Source organism: Neomonachus schauinslandi, chromosome 9 (assembly GCF_002201575.2).
Source record: "Neomonachus schauinslandi chromosome 9, ASM220157v2, whole genome shotgun sequence".
NCBI lineage: Eukaryota > Metazoa > Chordata > Mammalia > Carnivora > Phocidae > Neomonachus > Neomonachus schauinslandi.
Genome location: NC_058411.1, coordinates 4,085,306 through 4,108,632, shown reverse-complemented (window position 1 = coordinate 4,108,632; position 23,327 = coordinate 4,085,306). Strand labels below are relative to the sequence as shown.

Below are 23,327 nucleotides of genomic sequence, written 5' to 3'. Positions count from 1 at the left end.
AGCAGGGGAGTGGGAGAGGGAGAAGCAGGCTTCCTGCCGAGCAGGGAGTCAGCTGCAGGGCTGGATCCGGGATCCCAGGATCCCAGGATCCCAGGACCATGACCTGAGCCGAAGGCAGACGCTTAACGACTGAGCCACCCAGGTGCCCCAGGAAGAGATTATTTAAAAAAGGGCATTTATTGGGTGCCTGGGTGGCTCAGTCGGTTAAGCGACTGCCTTCAGCTCAGGTCATGATCCTGGAGTCCCGGGATCGAGTCCCGCATCGGGCTCCCTGCTCAGCGGGGAGTCTGCTTCTCCCTCTAACCCTCCTCCCTCTCGTGCTGTCTCTCATTCTCTCTCTCGCAAATAAATAAATAAAATCTTAAAAAAAAAAAAGGGCATTTATGTATCCATGAGGATAATATATCGTTAGAGGAAGTTCATTATTAATCTTGCTCTACCTTTCAGATGTCCATATAAGTAAAAGCGGTTGGTTTGGGGCTCTGCCCGCTTTGGGTAAAGGGCGTAGAGGCAATTACTTGTAATAGTATTTTGCATTTTTTTTTTTTTTAAAGAGAAAATACGAACAAGTCATTCCATGAGCAAATAAGCCAAAATCAAACAAACAAAGGAATAAGTTTATAAAGTACGGTCAAGCATGGATCATTGATGAGAATATGTCAAGAAATGAAAATGTAAATTTGTCAAATTCTAATCAAGGAAGATCCATAAAAATGACAGTCTAGGCTCGGACCTGTGTGGTTAGGGTTTAATACATAGGATTTGGAACAGGAATAGTTCTTAATTCTTCTACTAAGATGTAGATTTAGCAGTTGTCATTATATTACATACATTAAAAATTACAGACGTCAGTAAATAAAAAGGTGGCCATTTTTGGGCTAATAATGGAAATGTGATAAAAAAGGGATTTATGATAAATCTAGTACAGTAAGACTAAGGTGTCTTTAAAAAAATTTTAAATCTATATTGCTTCTTCAGTTTTCTAAAATCTGCTTTTTACTCCACAGATTCAATCTGATTTCTTCATTCTCCCATGAGGAAGCTCTTGGCTGTCCTTTCTGTGGATAAGGAGCAAAGTGACTCATGTAAGTGACAGAGTTTGTGTTCTTGGTGTGGAGGTAATTCATGTGGGTTTTTTGTGGGATTGTTTCAAAGGAAGAATGGCCACTGTAAACATAAGTGAAATCAGACACACCAGGCTCGGACCACACCTGGGAATGTGTAATGAACCACATATTAAGACAAGTACATTTTAGTTTAATTGAGATCCATTAGAAAGAAAGTTTGAGGGGTTTGCATCCATTTTCAGAGTTCCTTAATATTGCATTTTATTTCTACACCACATTCTAAGAACATTCTCTTGATAACTATCTAGGTTGTTAAATCTTTGAGGAAGGAGCACCTGGGAAGATAGAAAGTGTTGCCAGTGTCCTAGTTAGGGAGAGAGTCAAATGGTAGCTTCAGTGTACTATTTTTAAAATATGAAGAAATTAAGTGAAAGATGAGCAAGCAGAGCTCAGTCAAACACATGGGATGGGTATGAAGCAAGTTTATTGATTAACACATATGTGCAACACTGAGGTCCAATTAAAAAGAGATCTCATTTACTAGCTCTGTGGGAAAGAAGCCTGTAAACAGCTCTCTGCAATATTCAAAGATCTTGTTCCTGGGTTTTTGTGATTCATAGGAAGTGCTTTTTTTAAATCAGCTAGGCCATGAATGAAGTAATCAATAAATAATGCATAAACAATCAATACACAATGTATAAATAAATGAAGTAAAAGAATGTTGAGCTTGGATCAATGATGAGTAGTTCTGGGGTATATGAATCAAGAATTTTGATTAAACCCTAAACTCTGAGGTCCATATAATACTGTATGTTAACCACACAGAAATTGAAATTTAAAAGAAAGAAAATAAAGAAACCTAGTCATTTTCTCTAAGGGAATAGAGTTCAAGCCCCTTGGGGATCTGGTTCTTAGGTCTTAAGTGATTGTTGCGTATGGATTGTATTGATGTAAGTGAATCAGTGAATGCATGAATAAATGAATGTGTAAGTGATTGAAGACAAAAAAGGTCACCTGTGAATCATTTATGAGAGTGTATCCTGAAACAAGCATTATTGGTAATATATTTATTTAATACCAAGTTTCAATATAATACATAGGTAAAATCTGTTGCTCCCTTTATAGCACATAGGACGGCCAGACACGTAGGAGCACACACAGATGTATCCATATGCGCATGTCTGCAGGCTGGATTGGTGGGAGTTTGCTGGTTGTTGGTTTTGTTTAGAAGAAGGAAAAAATGTTTACATAAACCGATGATTACGTAACTCTCTCATTGAAAAGAAGCAAGAATGGGCCAGTGTTGAGGATGCGCTGTGTGACATCAGTCATGATTAATTTAATTGTGTTCACTGAATTTTATTTAAAAACACAAAATGAAAAGGGACATATTTATTTCTATGGGTAATGAGTGTGTGGGTGTGGGCAACTGTTAGTATGTTTAGGTGTTTGAGTATAGGGTCTGTAGAATCTCAGGTAGTTATATATTGTGGTAAGTTATTGAATGAATATGATCATTTTATTTCATTTTTTTAGAGGGAAAGGCAGAGGGAGAGGGAGAAGAGAGACTCTTAAGCAGGCTCCACCCCCAGGGCAGAGCCCCATGCACGGTTCAGTCTCACGACCCTGAGATTATGACCTGAGCCGAAATTGAGTCAGACATTTAACTGATGAAGCCACCCAGGCACCACAATATGATCATTTTCAAATGATTACTTAAAAGAAGGCAACTGTGGACAATATGTGATGTCCACATATAAAGAAAATGGGGGGGGCGCCTGGGTGGCTCAGTTGGTTAAGCGACTGCCTTCAGCTCAGGTCATGATCCCGGAGTCCTGGGATCAAGTCCCACATCGGGCTCCGTGCTCGGTGGGGGGTCTGCTTCTCCTTCTGACCCTCTTCCCTCTCGTGCTCTCTGTCTCTCCTTCTCTCTCTCTCAAATAAATAAATAAAATCTTTAAAAAAAAAAAAAAGAAAATGGGATCTAGTTCCTTCCTACTTGGGTTAAGGACATAGAGACAGGTTCATGTAATGATGGTATTTCAGTTCTGGGTTTCTGTTGGAAAGTTTACTATTATATATAAGTATATATACAACTTTATCATATTTTATATTTATGTTATATATAATGCATTACTTGTTATGTTCTGAAATGTGTCTTTATCATGTATTATGTCTATTTTTAAAAAATTAAATAGATGATCAAATTATTCCATGGGCAATTAGATAGGTAAGTGATAAAGCTAGGACTGTTGAGAATGTGCCATGACACACATGAATAAAATTCATGACAATAATTATTAGGCTGTTAATTAAGAGTAGGGAGTATAATAGTTACAAGCCTTATTCCTGAGTCAAGTCTTAGATTCCATGATGTTTACATTGCCAAAAATTAAAAATAAAATGAACTGATAAATAAAAAGGAGTGCAGTTTTTGCACCAATAATGAGAATGTGATATGATCCAGCTTTATTATTAACCTGGCAATGTAAAACTCACGTCCACTTAGACACATCTAATAGAGACTATTTAGAATTGGCTTTTTCATTTACAGCATGAACACACCACAGCCAACTTAATAATTCTCTAATGGTGAAGGTCTCCATTGTCGCTCTGTGGGTAAAAAGCATAGAGACCAATATAAATAACTACCAAAGTCCCTGTTCTCTGGCGAGATTGTTCATGAATTTCCAAGGAATCATTTTTAAAAACTGGCTTTATATATATGTATATATATACATATATATAAAATCAAAGAACACCAAGCATTGACCAAGGATATGAATATGTTATGAACCGAGGTTCATAGATTAGTCATTTTCAAGGCCACATAATAGTATGTCATTTTAGTTTCGCACCAAAGTATATTTAGAAGAATATCCCTTCCTTGATAAAGATCAAGGTTATTTACTTGTTGAAGGAGGAGAACATAGGACGATGGGAGAGAATGACATTATTCTAGCTGTGAGGGAAGAGGATGGTTCACAGTCGTTCATTTTACCATCTTTACAATGTGGACACGTAAAGTTAAGAGACAAGCAAAAACCTGTTATCAATGTGAGGTTGATAGGAAGCACAGCTGTTGACCAATCCCCATGAGCAACCAGAGGTGCACTGAAAAAAGACATCAAATGTATTAGCTTTATGGGACAGGTGCTGATAGACTAACCTTGGTAAGAATCATTCCTCTCATTCTTGGCATTTGTGACTCCTGGCTATTGACTGTAGTATAATGTATGCATGTAAAAATGAGGCAGAAAGGACGATATGAATGAAGAAGACCAAAAAAATGCCAAGTTTACGGGCACCTGGGTGGCTTAGTCAGTTAAGCATCTGCCTTTGGCTAAGGTCATGATCTCAGAGTCCTGGGATCAAGCCTCCCCCACCCCCACCCCATTGGTTAGGCTCAGTGGGGAGCCTGCTTCTGCCCCTCCCCCTGTCCTGCTCTCTCTCTCTCCCTCATAAATAAATAAAACCTTTAAAAAAAATTGCCAAGTTTGGATCAGTGATGAGTACCCTGGGGTGTCTGAATTAAAGATTTTGATGAAGCTCGGTAGCTCTGAGGTCATTCCAAGAAGAGGTCTAGTTATTCCCTCTGTGGTGAAGGTACTTATGAGGCAAGAAAGGAATATTCAGGATCCTGTTCTTAGGCTTTGTGTTCCTTGGGTGTGGGATGTTTTTAATCACAAATGAAATAACACCTGATTAAGGAAAGAAATGAAGGGATGAATGATGACAAGGAAAGGCACACATCATTCGGTTATGAGAGTATGTTTTGAAACCTTTCTGAAGCAGTGAGGTCTAGGAAAATAAGTAGGTCAAGGTTTTACTCTATTCAGCAGGGAACAAATGGAAAGGTATGCCCAAGATTGGATGTTGTGATTTTGAATTGATGGTGTGTTGCTGATGGTTCATTTTATTAAGAAAAGGGAAAGATGTTTGCATAAGTAAATAATAAGGCTCTAATAAAAAAAAAAAGGTTATGGACCAGTGATGAGAATAGGTCCTATAACAAGATGGTTTACTGTGAGCATATGATCACATGTTAATATTATTCAAAGTTTTGTCCAGTGAGTTGTAATTATAATAATGACATATTATATGTTATTGTAAGTGTATGAATAGATTCATATTTTATTTAAAAGGTGAAAATCATACACCAGTGAGGACCCTTATTATGGAATAAGGATAATGATTATCCTGTTTTACACTACTGTTTGCATATTTAAAAAAAGCTAGGCTTTTCCTGCTTTGTATAATACACACAGACATGCACATAGTAGTTATTTCCTTTCTGAGGGGTTACCTATTTTACCATTTCTTTTTCTTTTCTTTTTTCTTGTTTTTTGTTTTTAAATCGAAGTACAGTTAACATACAATGTTGCGTTAGTTTCAGGTGTACATTATAGTGTTTTGACAACTCTATGTTATGCGGTGCTCACCATAATTGAAGCTACCATCTTTGCCTTTTCTTTCTTTTAAAAAAAATTATTCATTTATTTTAGAGAGAGAGTGAGTGGGGGGAGGGGAAGAGGGAGAGGGAGAGAGAGAAATCCTAAAATAAATTCTCTGAGTGTGGAGCCTGAAGTGGGGTTCGATCCCAGAACCCTGAGGTCATGACTTGAGCTGAAATTAAGAGTCGGATGTTTGACCACCTGAGCCACCCGGTGCCCCTGCCTTTTCTTTATATAATGAACAACAGGTAAAATTATTCCATGAGTAATTGAATGAATGAATATACTAAGTAGAGTCAACCATGGACATGACATGGTTAATAACAACCAAGTTGTTATTAAAAATACGCCATGAAACAAGGATTTAAATTTATCCAATCAGTACAAGAAAGATCCATTGAAAGGACAATGTAGAGGTTACCTATGTAAAGTACATGGGCATGTTTATAATAGTCATAGTTGTTATTTGTGGGTTGAATGGTAGATTGAATGGTGTTCATTATATTATTTAAAATTAAAATTAAATGATTAAGTAAAGAAGCAGTAGTGATATTCTTGAGCCAATGAAAAGAAGCAAGTTTTATATTTAATCTAGAACTCTACAAACATACCTAAATTTATTGTTTTTTCATCATTATTATTATTTTTTGTTTTTTTTCATTATTTTTAAAAAGCCTGATGTTTATCTCAGAATTGAGACACCATAGTTGATTTAATCATATCTAATGATGAAGATACATTTTCAAAATGTATGTGCTTGATTAGGGGAACTTGCTCAAGGGTGTTCACTGAAGTATTTCAGGTAATAAAGAGGTACATAGAAGTATAACATTAAAGAATGCTGTATATTACCTATGACCAGAATAGATTATGAACCTTAGATAATGATGATTAATTCAATTCTGTACAATAAATGACTCCTTAAGAAAAGATGGAAGATGTTTCATACATGTTCACACATTATATTTACATGACAGTGGATTTTAACATTCATCCCTTCAAATGATTCAGGGAGCACATGTGTGCTACTCTGAAGGTCATTGCAAGAAGAGATCTAATGTGTTAGCTTTATGGGAAATGAACATATGAATAGATCCTAGTAATATTCAAGATACTATTTTTGAGCTTTTATGATTTATATGTATTGACTATATTATTATTGGAACAGTGAATGAAACAATAAACAAAAGGATAAAGGACTGAAGAAAAAGAATGCAAAGCTGGGGATAATGATGAATCCTGGAGTGGGGATTGAGTCTGAATCTAAAATTGTGTAGGATGTGGGGAAAGGGGAACCCTCTTGGACTGTTGGTGGGAATGCAAACTAGTGTAGCCACTCTGGAAAACAGTGTGGAGGCTCCTCAAAAGGTTAAAAATAGAACTGAGCTATAATCCAGCAATTGCACCCCTAGGTATTTACCCAAAGAATAAGAAAAATACTAATTTAAAGGGATACAGGCACTCCTATTTTTGTAGCAGCATTACGTACAGTAGCCAAGATATGGAAGTAGCCCAAGTGTCCACTGATGGATGAATGCATAAAGAAGAGGTGTATATATATATGAATATTACTTGGTTGGAGCTAGAGCGTATTATGCTAAGCAAAATAAGTCAGTCAGAGAAAAAGAAATACCATATGATTTCACTCCTATTTGGAATTTAAGAAACAAAAAATGAGCATAGGGAAAAAAGAGAGGCAAACTGAGAAACAGACTCTTAACTACAGAGGGGAGGTGGGGGTGGGGTGGGGGAACAGGTGATGGGGATGAAGGAGGGCACTTGTGATGAGCACCAGGTGTTGTATGGAAGTGTTGGAATCACTAAATTGTACACCTGAAACTAATATTACACTGTAGGTTAACTATACTGGAATTTAAATAAAAACTTAAAAAGATAAAAATAAAAAATAAAAATGGAACAAACAAACAAAATTATATTAATCCTTGTCTGGAAATCTGTGGACTACTGCGAAAAAGAGAAAAGGTAGACTCTTTGGGAAATGAACTCATGAATGGATAAGGAAATGTGTAAATGAGCAAAGATATGGATGGCCACATGTGGACCAACTATGAAGTTATGTAATAAAACAAAGATTATTATTAGTGTATATTTAAAACACTGGGTTCCATGGATAAATCAAAGCTCTGAACTCTTCCATAAGGACAGGTATGGACAGATAATACCCAAGAGTTCACGTTGCTGCTTTCATTCTTTGTTTGGTGGTTTTAGTTAAGAAGGACCAAAAAAAAAAAAAGGGGGGTTTACATAAATAAACAATTGTTTAAATATTGTCTTATTGAGAGAGGGCCAAATGTGAATCCATATTGAGGATGTGTCATATGACCAGAGTTAACAGTTAATATAAGTGTATTCACTAGTGTAATTTTTTAAAAAAAATCAAAAGAGGGTTTAGTAATCAGTTATGTCTCTGGGCCATGAGCATGTAGACTGGATATTTAATATTCCCGTTCCGTGCCTTGGTTTTCATTGGTACTGACATATTGTCATAAGGGAATGAAGGAGTGCATTTCTATACAGGTTAATTATTTAAAAGAAAGCTGAGCAAAGGCCAATGAGGAATATGTGTTATGAACCAGAGATAATGATTGCTCCTTTTATACCCAAATGTTGTCCAGATAAAAAAATAGAACTTGCAATTCATTCCACTTTGGGTAAAGTACACATAGAATTTTTTTTTAAGTTTTAATTTACATTCCAGTTGGTTAACATACAGTGTATTATTAGGTTCAGTTGTACATGGAAATTTGCATGGGGAAATTCTTTAGAAAAATGGGTAAGTAATTGATTTATTTTATGCCTAATTATATACAGGAATAAATAAATGAATCAGTAGACATCAATCAGAAAAATTTGTGCTTCATTGGTGAGAATATGCAATAAAATAAAGATTTACGTTTATCCAATTTTGTACAAGTGAGGTCCATTAAAAGCAACCACTGAGTTGTTAAATTTATTGATAGGGAGTAGGTAGACAGATATTTATGGTAGATAATGGTTCATATTCTCATGTTGGTGTTAATTGTGTTGTTTAAAAAGAAAAATTAAGTAAGTCAATAAATAAAAGTGCGATTCACGGACAATGATGACATTTCTAAAATGACCCACGTTCATGATTGATCTGATACTACAAGACTAACCTTCACTTAAAAAAAATCTAACTGTAGGCTCTTTCTCTTTTGAGAGTCTGCATTTTCACCAAGTGAACACACCACAGATGATTTAATCATTCTCTAATGCTAAAGATCTTGGCTTTCACAAACCGTGTGGGTAAGGAAAGAAGAAATTGATGTAAGTAGCAGAGTTTATATTCTTTGGTTGGGAGGTTGGTTTATGGCTATTGCTTGAATTTTCCGAAGTAATGAATGGATATATTAATAAATAAAAAGCCAAGTAACACCAGCACAGACCCAAATTGAGATTTATGATTAATCTGATTCAGTACTATTGAAATTCAGAAAAAAAGATGCAAGGTATTTCATTTGTTTTCAGGGTTGGTCCACATTGTGTTTTATTTCTGCATTGCAATACATTTAAGTACTTCTCCATTGATAAAGATTTAAGCTGTGAATTCCTTGAGGAAGGAACACACAAGAAGATGGACAAAATAGTTGATGTTCTAGATGTGGAGAAAGATTAAAGTTCCCATGGTTATTTCTTGAATCATCTTTAAATGTAAAAGAGTCAAGCATGGACCAATGAAATTGATATGAAGCAAGGATGTTAGCTAATTTGTATTTGCAAAGAGCATACATATATATTGCAAAAAATGTCCTTGTCTGCGGGAAATGGGCATAGAGCCAGTTCTTAGTGATATTCAAGGATGTTGTTCTTGGGCTTTATGATTCATGAGAATGGATTATATTGTTATTAGTGAATCAGTGAATAAAGGAATAAGCAATTCATAAATAAAGGAATAAAACAACGTTCAGTATAGATTAATGATGAGTATTCTGAGATGTATGAATCAAAGATTTTAATTAAACTCTATAACTTTGAGGTCCATTAGAAAAAAGAAATCTAGTTTATTTCTTCTGTGAGAGAGGGACTTAAATGGCAAAAGTTAGGAGGAGTCAATGATCTGTTCCTGAGCTTTAGTTTTTAATGTCTGTGAAACATATCCTAAGTAAAGCAATGCAAGAATAAAGATGAGTAAATGAATGATGACTAATTATGTGAGTCTGCAATGAAACAAGAATTATTATTATATTAGGTCCTGAAACTCTGAGTTTCATCATCTAAATAGATCAAGTCTATCTTACTTTTTTCCATAAAGAATATGGATCCTATTGCATGAGAATCCATGTTGTTTCAGATTTCTGGTAGGTAGCTATTGTTGGTTCTGTTTAGAAAAAGAACAAATCCTTCACACTAAAAACAATTGTTTAAATAAGTGCCTAATTGAAAGAAAGCCCAGCATGGACTAATATTGAGAATATGATCGTAGCTATGATCAAACAAATGCTGTTTGCTGACTATTATTTGAAAAAAAACAAAAAGAGTCTAATAGGTTATATCTGTGGACAATGAACATATGGACAGATACTAGTATTAGTCAATGTTCTTGTCCAGTGCCTTAGTTTGCCTTCACTTTGAATGTATTGTTAAAAGTTAATGAACAAATGAGTTCATATATTGGTTAATTATTTAAAAGAAGGCAGAGGAGTAGCTGTCTTGAAACAAATATAATGATTAAACCATTTTAGACGAAGAGGAAGAAATCTAGACTTATCCCACTTTGGACAAAGTGGGTATCAGCAATTGCATGAACTGGTATTTCAGTTTTGGAGTACTGGTGGGTTTAACTATTTCTCTTTAAAAAATGAATAGATAATCAAATTATTCTTTGATTAATTAAGAGAGAAACATGAGTGAATCAATAAATAGGGTATAAATTAGGGTAAATCTTCGACCAATGCTCATGGTGCACTCTCTGCAATGCATGAGTATGGACCCTTAAAAAAGATCAATGAGGCTGTGAACCATGTAGTTAGGGAGTATATAGATGGATAGTAGTACTAGTTACATTTAGTTATTTAGCAACTAGTGGGTGGTGGATTTAACAGTGTTCACTACATAAATTAAAAATTAAATGGTAAATAAGTCAGTCAAAAATAGAGTCATTCTTGAGTCAATAATGAGAATGTGGTAGCAACTAAGGTTTATTCATCTAGTACTTCATGACTCCAGTCCATTAAAAAAAGTTAAGTCTATGCTGTTCTATTCTTTTTTTTTTTTAAATTTTTTTTTTTAAGATTTTATTTATTTGTGAGAGAGAGAATGAGAGGGAGGAGGGTCAGAGGGAGAAGCAGACTCCCTGCTGAGCAGGGAGCCTGATGTGGGACTCGATCCGGGGACTCCAGGATCATGACCTGAGCCGAAGGCAGTCGCTTAACCAACTGAGCCACCCAGGCACCCTATGCTGTTCTATTCTTTATAAAAAGTGTATTTTAATTCATGGAACAAAAACACTATAGCTGATTTAATTATTCAATAGTAATAAAGATTTTAGTTTTTACCCTTGTGGGTAAGGAGCCTAGAAACTGTAGTAGATTATAGTCAGAATTTATGTCCTTGGTTTAGGTGGTTTGTTCATTATGGCATTATGTCAAAGAATAAATACTTAATATCTAAATAAAATCAAAAGATGCCACACAGGGACCAATAATGGAAACCAACCAAAGTGTACAATTAATCCAACTCAGTGCAACTGGGTTTATTAAAGATCATGGAGGACTTTTGTTCACTTTTAGGGCTTTTAATGTTATAGTTTGTATCATGGTTAATTTAAACATTTTTTCAGTGATAAAGATCTAGGTCATTTACTCTTCAAATGTCAGGGGGCAAGTTTGGACCAATGATGAGTATCCTGGGGTGTCTGAATCAATGATTTTGATTAAACCCTATAACTCTGAGGTCAGAGACCTAGTTAACTATACAGTAAATCAGCTTACAGCAGAGGTTAGTAATATTCAGGATTTTGTTCTTAAGCTATGAAGGTTCGTAGGTCTGGATTGTAGCACTATAAGTGAATTAATAAATGAATAAATAAATACATAATAAAAGACAAAGTGCCATATGTGGCCCAGTTATGGGAATGTGTAATATGTTTATTATTATTAATATTTTCTGAAGCACCCAGTTCCATAATATATTGATTAAATCTGATACCTGTTCAGGACAGGAACATATCCGGATGAGTACCAGGAAAGCAGTGTTGTTTTGTTCTGTGTTGTCATCTTCAAGGTGCTGGTTGCTTGTTGAAAACAAGAAAATATGATCTGTTTGGTTATATCTGGGAGTAATGAGCATATGAACAGCTGTTAATTCTATTTAAATTTCTAATCCAGTTTGTATGTTTGTAGATATTGATGATATTGTGAGTGAATGTATAAATACATTTATGTCTCAACCAATTATTTTGAAGAGAGTGCAGCAGGATTTTCTCAACCCCTCATTACTGACATTTTGGGCTGGATAATTCATTGCCTGGAAGGCTGCCTGTACTTTGTAGAATGTTTAGTAATTTCATGGCATCTCCTAGATGCCAGTATTGACCCCCCACCCCCAGTTGTGACAGTCAAAAATATCTCCAGGCATTGGTAAATGTCCTCTGGTAGCAGATTTTTTGTTTTCGTTTTAGTCGTGGTAAAAAAATTCTTTATTTAAATTCAATTTAGTTGACATACACTGTATTATTCATTTCAGAGGTAGAATTTAGTGATTCATCAGTTGAGTATAACACCCAGTGCTCATTACATCAAGTGCCCTCCTAAATGCCCATCACCCAGTTACTCTTTCCCCCCCACCTCCCCTTTTGCAACCCTCAGTTTTGTTTCCTAGAGTTAAGAGCCTCTTATGGTTTGTCTCCCTCTCTGTTTTCATCTTATTTTATTTTTCCTTCCCTTTACCTATGTTCATGTGTTTTGTTTCTTAAATTCCACATATGAGTGAGTCCTATGGCATTTGTCTTTCTCTGACTGACTAGTTTTGCTTAGCATAATACCCTCTAGTTCAATCCACATTATTGCAAATAGCAAGATTTCTTTCTTTTTGATGGCTGAGTAATATTCCATTGTAAATATATATACCACCTCTTCTTTAAACATTCATCTGTGGATGGACATCAGGGCTCTTTCCTGGGTCATAGGGTAGCTCTATTTTTAACTTTCTGAGAAACCTCCATACTGTTTTCCAGAGTGGCTGCACCAGTTTGCATTCCCACCAACAGTGTAAGAGGGTTCCCCTTTCTCTGCATCCTCACCAACATCTGTTCTTTCCTGACTTGTTAATTTTAACCATTCTGACTTGTGTGAAGTGGCACCTCATTTTGGTTTCGATTTGTCATGGCATGAGTCATCACAGAGAATGTAAAATAAGGATTTAAATGTACTCAATTCTGCAAAAGAGACATCTGTTGAAATTACCTTTTATTCTGTTAGGACTATTAAAATATAAAGATATATATTTTTAAAGATTTTATTTATTTATTTGACAGGGAGAGACACAGCGAGAGAGGGAACACAAGCAGGGGGAGTGGGAGAGGGAGAAGCAAGCTTCCCGCGGAGCAGGGAGCCCGATGCGGGGCTCGATCCCAGGACCCTGGGATCATGACCTTAGCCGAAGGCAGACGCTTAACGACTGAGCCACCCAGGTGCCCCTAAAATATAAAGCTATTTTTGATGGATATTGTTTTTATCCCTATGTGGTATTCAACAGTGGCTAGTACAGTATTTAAATGTGAAAGTAAAATACTAGACTAATTAAGAAGTACCAAAGTTTACTACTATCTAATTCCACATAATTAACATACATTAAAAACCTAGGTTAATTCTACTGTTTCCTTCACAGAATGAGCATAAGACAGCAGACTTATTCATTTTCTAAGAAACAACATCTTGGCAGTTAGCTCTGTGTGTAAAGAACCTAGAGACAAATGTAAGTAAGACTGAGTTTCCATCCTTGGTTGGGATACTTTGTTCATGAGTGCTTAGTGGTATATTGAAAGAATAAATGTCCATAAAAGAAATAAAAATCTCCAAATATGGACCAGTGATGGGAATATGTTATCAATCAAAAATTACTACTAATTGTCACAATTGAGGTGATTTAAAAAGATAGTCATTTCATTCATTTTCAGAACTACTTAATATTTCATTTTATTTACCTCCACAGAGGACTCAAACATTTCCCTATTGGGGTAGTATTGACTGACAACTGTTTTGTGTGGCAGCCTATAAGCAAATGGAAGACTTTGTTTTGAGATGTGATTAAAGATGGTGGGTTCATCACTTTTCATTGAAACATCTTTAAAACATGGGCAATTAAATAAAATAAAGCCACAGAAGGACCAGTGGTGAATGTGGATTTAGTATGAGGCATAGATATATAAAATATATATATACATACATATACACATAATATATATACATAATATATAAAAAGAACGTGTTCTCTGAGGTCCATTGTAAATGGAGATCTAGTCTATTTGCTCTTTGGGAAAAGAGCCACTAGTGGGAGGATCTTGTCCTGGAATTTTATGATTGTATTGTTATTTATGGATCAATGAATAAATAAATAAATGAAGATATTAAGGAAGAAAAACGTGCCTGGACCAATGATGAGTACCATGGGGTATCTGAAACAGGAGTTTTGATTAAACCCATATGCAACTCTGAGGTCCATTACAAAGAGACACGTAGTTATTCCCTCTGTGGGAAAGGAGCACGTGGTACCTTGTGCTTGGGCTATCGTGGTTCTTAGTGATGGACTGTATTTTATTATAAAATTGACCCACAAATAAAAAAAAATGTGTCAGTGAATGAAAAAAGGAGGACAATTTTACAATTATTATTAAGGAATGTAATGCAACATGGCGTAGTATTATTAAAATTTGGCTGAAACTCTGACTTCTAATAAATGAATAGTAAATGAAAGGGGTATATGGTTATTTGTACATAATACTCAGGAGTGTTTGTTGGTGGTGGGTTGCTGACTGATTCTTTTATTAAGGAAATGGCAACACATTTACTCTATAATAGTTGGTTAAATGACCACATAATTGAGAGCCAAGCAGAGACCAATGATGAGAATGATTTATATGACAACACTCATCATTAATCCAATCTTTTTTAAAACTAACTTTTATTAAAACAATAAAAAAGAAGCAAGCCTTTTATTGATGGTAATGACTATGGTCACACATAAATTTTGTTCAGTGTTTTTGTCCAGTGGTTAAGATCACAGATATTAGTGTATTTGTATAAGAGAAAGAAAGTATAATTTTATATATTAATCTATTTTTAGAAAGTCAGCAAACCATGGACCAATTAGCAACACATGTTTAAATATGAGGATTTTGATTCATCGTAGTTTTCCAATGACAAGTATCCTAAGAAAAATTTTAGGCTCTTCCATTTTTTGAAAGGTGCATCTGCACTTTTCCAAATTATTGTAATTGGTTCTGGGTTGGTGTTTAACCATTTTGAGTTTTCTTTAGAAAGATGGTATTATTATTCCCTGAATAATAAAATCAACCAGTAAGTGAGTGAATCCATAAATCCATAAATATGTGTAGTGGAGGATTCGGAGATTGTACCAGGAAACAAATAAAGTATGTTAAATTCTACACAAATAAGTCCAATAAAAAGGTGATCATGGCTCCCCCTACATAGGTAGCAAATAAAGTCAGATGTCTCTAACTGGTAATTTTTATTTTATTTTGTGTTGAGCAAGGAATTCAATAGTATTCCTATTATTTAGTAGAAATTTAACTAAGTAAGAGATACCATCCTTGGGAAGATGATGAGAATGTGATATGAAATAGAGCTTCTGGTTAACTAGTCCTCTTCACAAATTTCGTAAGTTTAAAAAAGAGAGTTCTGCTTTCACTGTGTTTGCAAATTGTCTTCCCTCCCCCGTTTTCCCTTTGTTTGTAGAATGAACACAAAGCTGATTTAATCATTCTGTAATCCTCAAGACCTGGATGTTAATTCTGGGACTAAGAAGTGTAGAAACTGATGTAAGTAGTATCAATGTTTGTGTTCAAGGCTTAGATGGGGGTTATTTATGGGAGCCCACTAAATTAGTTCAATGAAATAAGTAGTTAAATAATATATGAAATTCAGGAATGCCAATCCTGAGCCCCATGATTGGAATGTGTCACGAATTAAAATTTATATTTACTTTGACTCCTCTCAGCTAAGGACCATTACTAACGTGATGGAGGGCATTTCACACATTCTCAAAGCAGTCTATCTTCCCATTTAATATTCTTGCCACATTTGCTTAATACATTCCTTCACTGATAAAGATCTCAATTATTTTTTTTAAAGATTTTATTTATTTATTTGAGAGAGAGAGAATGAGAGAGAGCACATGAGAGGGGTTAGGGTCAGAGGGAGAAGCAGACTCCCTGCCGAGCAGGGAGCCCGATGCGGGACTCGATCCAGGTACTCCAGGATCATGACCTGAGCCGAAGGCAGTCGCTTAACCAACTGAGCCACCCAGGCACCCAAAGATCTCAATTGTTAACGCTTTGAGGCTGGAAGACCTCGGAAGATGGCAGATGTCAGTTTTGTCCCTTGTGGGTTAAGATGAGAGGCCTGTGGTTGTCGATGACACCAGCTTTCACGTATGGGCAAGTCCAGTGAAAATGAGCAGGGGGACACCACTCATAAGTAAGGGACTGATATGAAGCAAGCTTGCTGATTAATTCCTATGAGTAAAACAGAGGTTCATTATGAAAAGTGAGGGACTATTTGCTCCCCATGAATGGGGGCAATGAGCAGATCTTGGTTGTCTTTCAGGCTTTTGTTCTCAGTTTTGTGTCATTAAAGGTGATTGATTGTAGAACTGTTAACCATGAATCTGTGAATGAATGAATCCATTCAAAAGGCGTAAGTGAATGAAGACCTAGCAAGCTGTGCCTGGATCAATGATGAGTATTTGGTGGAGGTATCTGAATCAACACCTTTGATGAAGCCCTCTGTGTAACTCTGAGGTCCAATTCGGAGAAGAAACCAGTCAATATTCTCTGTAGAAATTAGCTAATAGTAGAAGTTAGGAAAATTCAATAAACTTGCCCCAGGCTTTTGTGGTTCATGGATATGGATTGTATTATTTCAAGTCAATCAATGCGTGAATAAAGAAAGAAATGAATACATGAAACACTAAAAGCCTCCTCATGGGACAATTAGCAGAGTGCAGTAAACACTATTAATATCAATACAATCCTGAAGGAAAATGGAAAGGCTTACTGTGTAATCCCCTTTTATATGGAACATATTAGTGTCTGCAGCTAAGAGGCAGTGTTTGGAGTTTTTGTAGTTTGCTGGGGGGTTTTTTAAACTAAGAAAAAGGAAAGTGTTTGCCTCAGTCAATAATCTGTTAGATAAGCATCCCCTTAACAGGTGTTGATACAGGTAGATATTTGTAAACATTATAGATCTTAATCTTGGGCTAAGGTGGTGGACTTAATAGTATTTATTATATTTTTCATCACTAAGAATTCCATACTGGATTAATAAAGGACTGCATGTTTGAGCCAAAGTTCTTATTGGTATCTAGCTCTGTCTGATTAACAGCCATTAAAAAATTCTAAATGTAGTCTATATCTGCTTTTTCCTACCTAGAGTGAACAATAGCACTGCTGACTCAATCATTTAGTAAGAGTTATTATAGTCAGCCAGGAGCATGAAGACTAATATAAATAAGTCCCTTAGTTCACATTCTTTGTTTGGATGGCTTGTTCATGGGTCTTATCTGAAGAATTTCAAAGTAAATAATTGTGTACTACACACACAAAATAAATAAAACACTTCAAGTGTGGACCGATGATGGGAATGTGTTATAAACCAAAAATTATGTTTAATCTGAATCAGTACAATAGAGGTAATTTTAAAAGAAGATAGAAGTTATTTAATTTATTTTCAGAGCAGTTTAATATTCTTTATTTTTTACCATGGTTGATTTAAGCATTCCCATATGGGTAGAGCTAGCCTATTGATAGCTCTTTCGGGGCAGCCCAGAAGTGATTGAAGATGGTGGTTTCATTATTTTTCATTGAACCATCTTTGACGTATGGACAAATTAAATAAGAAAGGGCCACACAGGAAGCAGTGCTAAATGTGGGTTTGATACAAAGCAGGGAGTTTGATCCATCTGCATGTGCAACTTTGAACACCATTACAAAAAAGATGAATTTATTAGCGCTTTGGGAGAAAAGCCTAAAATTCAAGGATCTCGTTTTTGGAATTTCGTGATTGTATTATTATTTGTGAATTGGAATATTAATCAATAAACAAAAAAAAAATTTCCTAGTATGGACCAATGATGAATGTCATGGGGTTTCTGAAACAAGAATTTTGATTAAACCCATCTGCAACTGAGGTCCATTACAAAGAAACACCTCATTATTCTCTTTGTGGGAAATGAGCCTACAGCATCTTATTCGTGGGCTTTTGTGGTTTGGGGTATGAATTGCATTATTATAATATAATTAGCCCATGAATAAAGAAATATATCAATGAATAAAGAATAAGAGAGATATACATGCATTACTTTTACGGCATATAATGAAACGTGGGTAGTTATTAAAACAATTTTGGGATATTTAGTCCCAATAAATTAGTAGTCAAGGTTTTTGTCACTTTGGTAAGGGGCATATGGTCAACTGCGCATAAGAGTCAGTGTTTTGCTTTGTGTTGAGGCACATTGCCAATTGATCATTTTATTAAGGAAAGGGAAATATATTTACATAAGTAGTTGATTGAATAAACTATGTAATTGAGAGGGAGAGCATGGAGCAATGATGATGTTTTATACAACCACACTCATGATTAATGCAATCTTTTTATGCGGTTTTATGTAAGCAAACAAATATTAAAGAATCAGTTTGCTATTCTTCTGGGTAATGACATAAGGACAAATGTAAATATTATTCAAGGTACTTATCCAGGTGAGTGGGCTGACATATATTGAAGTATAATTATAAGTGAGCAAATGTATTTGCATTTGTAGCAGTTTTTTAAAAAGTCAGCCAACAATGCACAAAAGGAAAGCATGCAGTTGGATGTAAAGATCATGATGTATCATGTTTTATACAGTTGATATCCATAGGAATTCAAAGAGCTCTAGGCCTTTCTAATGGTGCACATAGACATTTATAAATAATAAGTATTTTGCTTCTCTTTTGATGGTTGTTTAATTTTTGGAATTCCTTTAGAAAAATGAAGGGATGGCCGTATTATCCCAGGAGTAATTAAATAGAACAATTAGTGAGTGAATTAATAAATATATTAAGTAGGGTCAGGCTTGGATCCCTGGTGAGATTGTGCCTTGAATTGAATCTCCCAGGTATCCAATTCTGCACAAATAAAGTTCAACTAAAAAGATGATCCTGGCTTTTACCTACATGGGTAGCAGGTCCAGACAGATATTCCTAATAATTATAATTATTTTTCTTCTGTTTAGTCCTAGGTTCAGTGTGTTCATTCTATTATTTAAAATAAAAAATCTCACAAATTAGTAAATATGAAGTAGAACTCTCTCTTCCAAATGTTTAGAAAATTATGGAAATTTAGGTTTATGGTTGACTTTTGATCATTTAAAATAGTTAAATATAGACTGATTCTTTTTAAAGTTTGCCTTTTACTCCTCAGAATGAGCACAATCTACTAGATTTGATTATTATCTCATGGTGAAGATCTTGCCTTTTATCTCTTTGGGTAAAGAGAGAAGAGATCAATGTAAGCAATAATCAATGTTCATGTATTGCTTGGGGGCTTGATCATGGGTATTCACTGAGATGTTTGGAAAGAATAAATGGCTGCATACATGAGCAAATTCAAAGGTGGTCATACGTTGACCAATGATTAAAATATGTTATGAATTTAGAATTATGATTAATCCATTTCAGCATTAGTAAATTTACTGAGATGAAGGATGAAAGGCATTTCAATACTTTTCAAAACACTTTTATACTCCATTTTACTTTTGTTCCACAGTTGATTTCAATACTTCTCCGTTGGTCGATACTATTATAGACTATGAACCCACTGAGGGGAGAACATAAGAAAATGGGAAATTTTGCCTTTTTCTTACTCATGGTACAAAATGGTAGTTCACTGTACCATCTTTAAAACATGGATGTTAAATGAAAGAGCCCAAGCAGGGACCAATGACTAATAGAATTGAGATGATGCAAGGAAATGGATTAATTCATTTTTGCAATGCTGAGGTGGATTGCACAGAGAGAGCTAGTTCTGCAGCTCTGTAGGAAGTCAACTTTCATGGACATATTCCTATCTTCAAGGACCTTCATTTTATTTTCCTAATTCATGCACACTGAGTGTATTATTAATGAATCGACGAATAAGTCAGAACAATATATTAAATGAAGGCACAGAATACCAAGTCTGGATCAATGATGAGTGTGCGTGGGGCATCTGAATAAAATTTTTGATTAAACCCAGTCTGTAACTCTGAGGTCCATTGCATCTATGGGAAATGTGCTTATAGATGAAATTAGAAATATTTGAGGTGGTCTTGTTTTGTGTTGTTGTTTTATTGTTCAAAACTATGAATTGTATTATTATAAGTAAAGTATAAGTAAAGATAAGGGCTGCACCTTATCCAATCATGAAAGGAGCTAATGAATCAAGGATTATTATTAATATTTTTCTGGAATTTTGAGCTAAAATAAAGCAGACTAAGGCTGCTCCTCCTTTGGGAGCATATAGATGTATATATGTGCACCTCAGTGTTTTTGTTCTGAGACAAAGAAATTTACATATTGCATAGTAATCAACAATATTTAATAGAATATGTATATTCAATTATAATCTAGCAAATTATGATAAGCCCATTAGTATGAAATGATTTTAATAAACAAGATTTAACATAATCAATGATAAAAAATAAAATACGTTATTAATAATTATTGAAATGTAGAAAAGGTCTAAGCATGAACATTGGAAAGGTGAGTATAGTAATTGTGTTCATAGACTTTTTCAAAAGAAAAATGGAAAAATAAATAACTAAAAATGAAAGAAAAATGTAAATGTATTTTGTTGATTTCTGCAAATGAAAAGCCAATGGATGCATTTAGTATCACTTAGCCTTCTTATGAAGTATCCTTAGGGTTCATCATTATTGGTGCCATTATTAGTAGTGAGTAAAAGAATAATTGTATATCTCAATCCATTACTTAAAAGAATGTAAACCATGGGTCAGTGAGGAGCACATATAATGTATGAAGGAGCATGATTAACCCTATTCTATCCTCTTGAAGTCCACTTAAGTAAAAAAGATCCAGGCCCCTCCTTCGGGGAAAGATCATATAACCCCCATTCTCTAAATACATCTTGCTGTTAACATTTAAATTCGAATTAATTAAAAATAAAAATTCACACCCTTCGTAACACTAGCCACATTTCAAAAGATATGTGGCCAGTGGTTACCATATTGAATAGTGCTAATAGAGAATATTTCCATCGCATCAGAAAGTTCCATCAGTGCAAACAGTGCTGAGATAGAAAGTTGCATGTAATAGTATTTAGTTTTGGGTGGTTGATGGCTCTACCATTTTGTGTTTTCTGTAGAAAAGAAAAAAGAGTAGATAATTAAATTACCTTAGAGTTATTTAAAAAGTGAGTAAATAAATTAATTGATAAACACAAGAATTAAAGTATAGTATGGGGCTCATTGTTCAGATTATTTCATGAAATAAGAATTTAAATTCGTCCCAAGTTTTCCCACTGAAAGATTACCTGAACTTTTTACTATTTGGTAGGTTATAGAGACACATATCAATAATAGTGCTAGTTCTTTTTGTGTTCGGTGGTAGATTATAAAAGATCTTCTTTATGTTATTTCACACTAAAAATTGAGTAATTCAGTAAATGAAAAGGATACCACTGTTGTATTGATGAAAATGTGACACGAGCCAATATTTATGATTAATCTACTAATGCAGAACTAACTTCTACTTAAAAATCTAAAATTATACTTTTCACTCTTTTAAAAATCTACCTTATCTTCCTGGATGAATACTCCACATTGGATTCAGCCATTGTCCAATGAAGAAGATCTTGACTGTTACTTCTGTGGGTAAGAAGTAAATGTAACAGTCAAAGTTTGTTCTTGTTCGTATAGTTTGTCCATATGTGGTCACTAAGGTAGTTAAATAGAACAAAAGGCTATATACACAAAAATAATAATTTAAGAACACTAAGTATGGACCAATACTGGGAATGTGTTCTGGGGCCAAGGAGTAGAATTAACCCATTTCAGCACAACTGAGATGCATTTTTTTTAATGGAAGGCATTTAATTAATTTTTGGAACTGTTTGCTATTCCATATTATTTCTAAATCACAGTGGATTGAAGCATTTTCATTTTGATAGAGATCCAGCCTATTAACTGTTTAGAGGAAGGAGCTCTCAGAAGGTAGAGCATACTGTCTGTGTTCTAAATGTGGGATACAATTATGGTTTTTTTTATTACACCATGCTTAAAACTGGACATTAAATGAACATGGCCCAATCATGGGACATTTTTAAAGATTTTTTTTTTTTTTCTATTTACTTGAGAGAGAATGAGAGGGAGAGCACATGAGAGGGGGGAGGGTCAGAGGGAGGAGCAGACTCCCTGCCGAGCTGGGAGCTCGATGCGGGACTCGATCCCGGGACTCCAGGATCATGACCTGAGCCGAAGGCAGTCGCTTAACCAACTGAGCCACCCAGGCGCCCCATGGGACATTTTTAATGATGGTATTGATATGAAGCAAGGTTCACAAGGAGATCTAGTCTGAAAGCTCTGTGAGAAATCAGTCTAGAGACAGATTATAGTTCTATTGAGTATCTTGTTCTGGGAGTTGGTGATTCATAGGAAAATGAAGGTAGAAATGAATGAAGAAAAAGAGTGCCAAGTGTGGACCAATGATGAGATTGGAGGGTGTCTGAATCAAAAATTTTGATTAAAGCCATCTGTGACTCTGAGGTCCATAATTAAAAAGTGGCCTCATTTTTTTCCTCTATGGACATGAGCTTAGAGCGGAAGTTCAGAATGTTCAAGTATCTTGATTATGGGCATACACACTTTATGGGTATAGATTGAATTCTTGTAAGTAAATCATGCATGAATAAATTTAAGAAATATAATAATGAGTTAATATAAAGAAATCTGGGCATAGACCAATTATGAGAGTATATAATGAAACAGGGATTGTTATTATACATTTCTGTGGCCCTGAATTCCAGTTAAATCTATTTCTAAAGGCTGTTGCCCCTTTTTGGAAGGAGTGGGTAGGCAGATGTATGTAAGACTCATGTAGGTGGTTGTTTGCTGGTTGGTTGTTTTTATTTAGAAAAGGAAAAATTACATACATAAGTAATTCATTAAATACTTAATTGGAAAAAGAATGAGCATAGTTCATATTAGAATGTGCCTTATGAACAGAGTTTGTTTTTTTTTTTAAAGATTTTATTTATTTATTTGACAGAGAGAGACAGTGAGAGAGGGAACACAAGCAGGCAGAGTGGGAGAGGGAGAAGCAGGCTCCCCGCTGAACAGAGAGCCCGACGCGGGGCTCGATCCCAGGACCCTGGGATCATGACCTGAGCCGAAGGCAGACGCTTAACGACTGAGCCACCAAGGCGCCCCACAGAGTTATTAGTAATCTACCTCTGTTCCCCGAATTTTATTAAAAAGGAGAAACAGCTCATTTTTAAAGCTCTGTGGGTACTATAATAGACATGGAGACAAAATAATGTTTTTCAAGTTTCCT

At 35.1% G+C, this 23,327-nt stretch overlaps 7 non-coding genes and 2 pseudogenes across 7 annotated transcripts; all 9 read left to right on the top strand.

Moving 5' to 3' along the window:
• The first annotated feature begins 1,795 nt into the window (after positions 1-1,795).
• On the top strand, positions 1,796-1,867 carry LOC123325912. The gene has a single exon (XR_006540748.1). It is a non-coding gene; the product is annotated as a small nucleolar RNA SNORD113/SNORD114 family (small nucleolar RNA).
• Positions 1,868-4,565: 2,698 nt separating this feature from the next.
• Positions 4,566-4,637, top strand: LOC123325925. Its single transcript, XR_006540758.1, has one exon. It is a non-coding gene; the product is annotated as a small nucleolar RNA SNORD113/SNORD114 family (small nucleolar RNA).
• A 4,836-nt stretch (positions 4,638-9,473) lies between these two features.
• LOC123325920 lies at positions 9,474-9,545 on the top strand. The gene has a single exon (XR_006540754.1). It is a non-coding gene; the product is annotated as a small nucleolar RNA SNORD113/SNORD114 family (small nucleolar RNA).
• A 1,844-nt stretch (positions 9,546-11,389) lies between these two features.
• LOC123325915 lies at positions 11,390-11,461 on the top strand. Its single transcript, XR_006540750.1, has one exon. It is a non-coding gene; the product is annotated as a small nucleolar RNA SNORD113/SNORD114 family (small nucleolar RNA).
• Positions 11,462-14,149: 2,688 nt separating this feature from the next.
• Positions 14,150-14,224, top strand: LOC123325911. The gene has a single exon (XR_006540747.1). It is a non-coding gene; the product is annotated as a small nucleolar RNA SNORD113/SNORD114 family (small nucleolar RNA).
• Positions 14,225-16,468: 2,244 nt separating this feature from the next.
• On the top strand, positions 16,469-16,547 carry LOC123325916 (annotated as a pseudogene).
• Positions 16,548-17,862: 1,315 nt separating this feature from the next.
• LOC123325919 lies at positions 17,863-17,935 on the top strand. Its single transcript, XR_006540753.1, has one exon. It is a non-coding gene; the product is annotated as a small nucleolar RNA SNORD113/SNORD114 family (small nucleolar RNA).
• A 2,022-nt stretch (positions 17,936-19,957) lies between these two features.
• Positions 19,958-20,033, top strand: LOC123325913 (annotated as a pseudogene).
• Positions 20,034-22,472: 2,439 nt separating this feature from the next.
• Positions 22,473-22,546, top strand: LOC123325905. Its single transcript, XR_006540741.1, has one exon. It is a non-coding gene; the product is annotated as a small nucleolar RNA SNORD113/SNORD114 family (small nucleolar RNA).
• Positions 22,547-23,327: the final 781 nt, after the last annotated feature.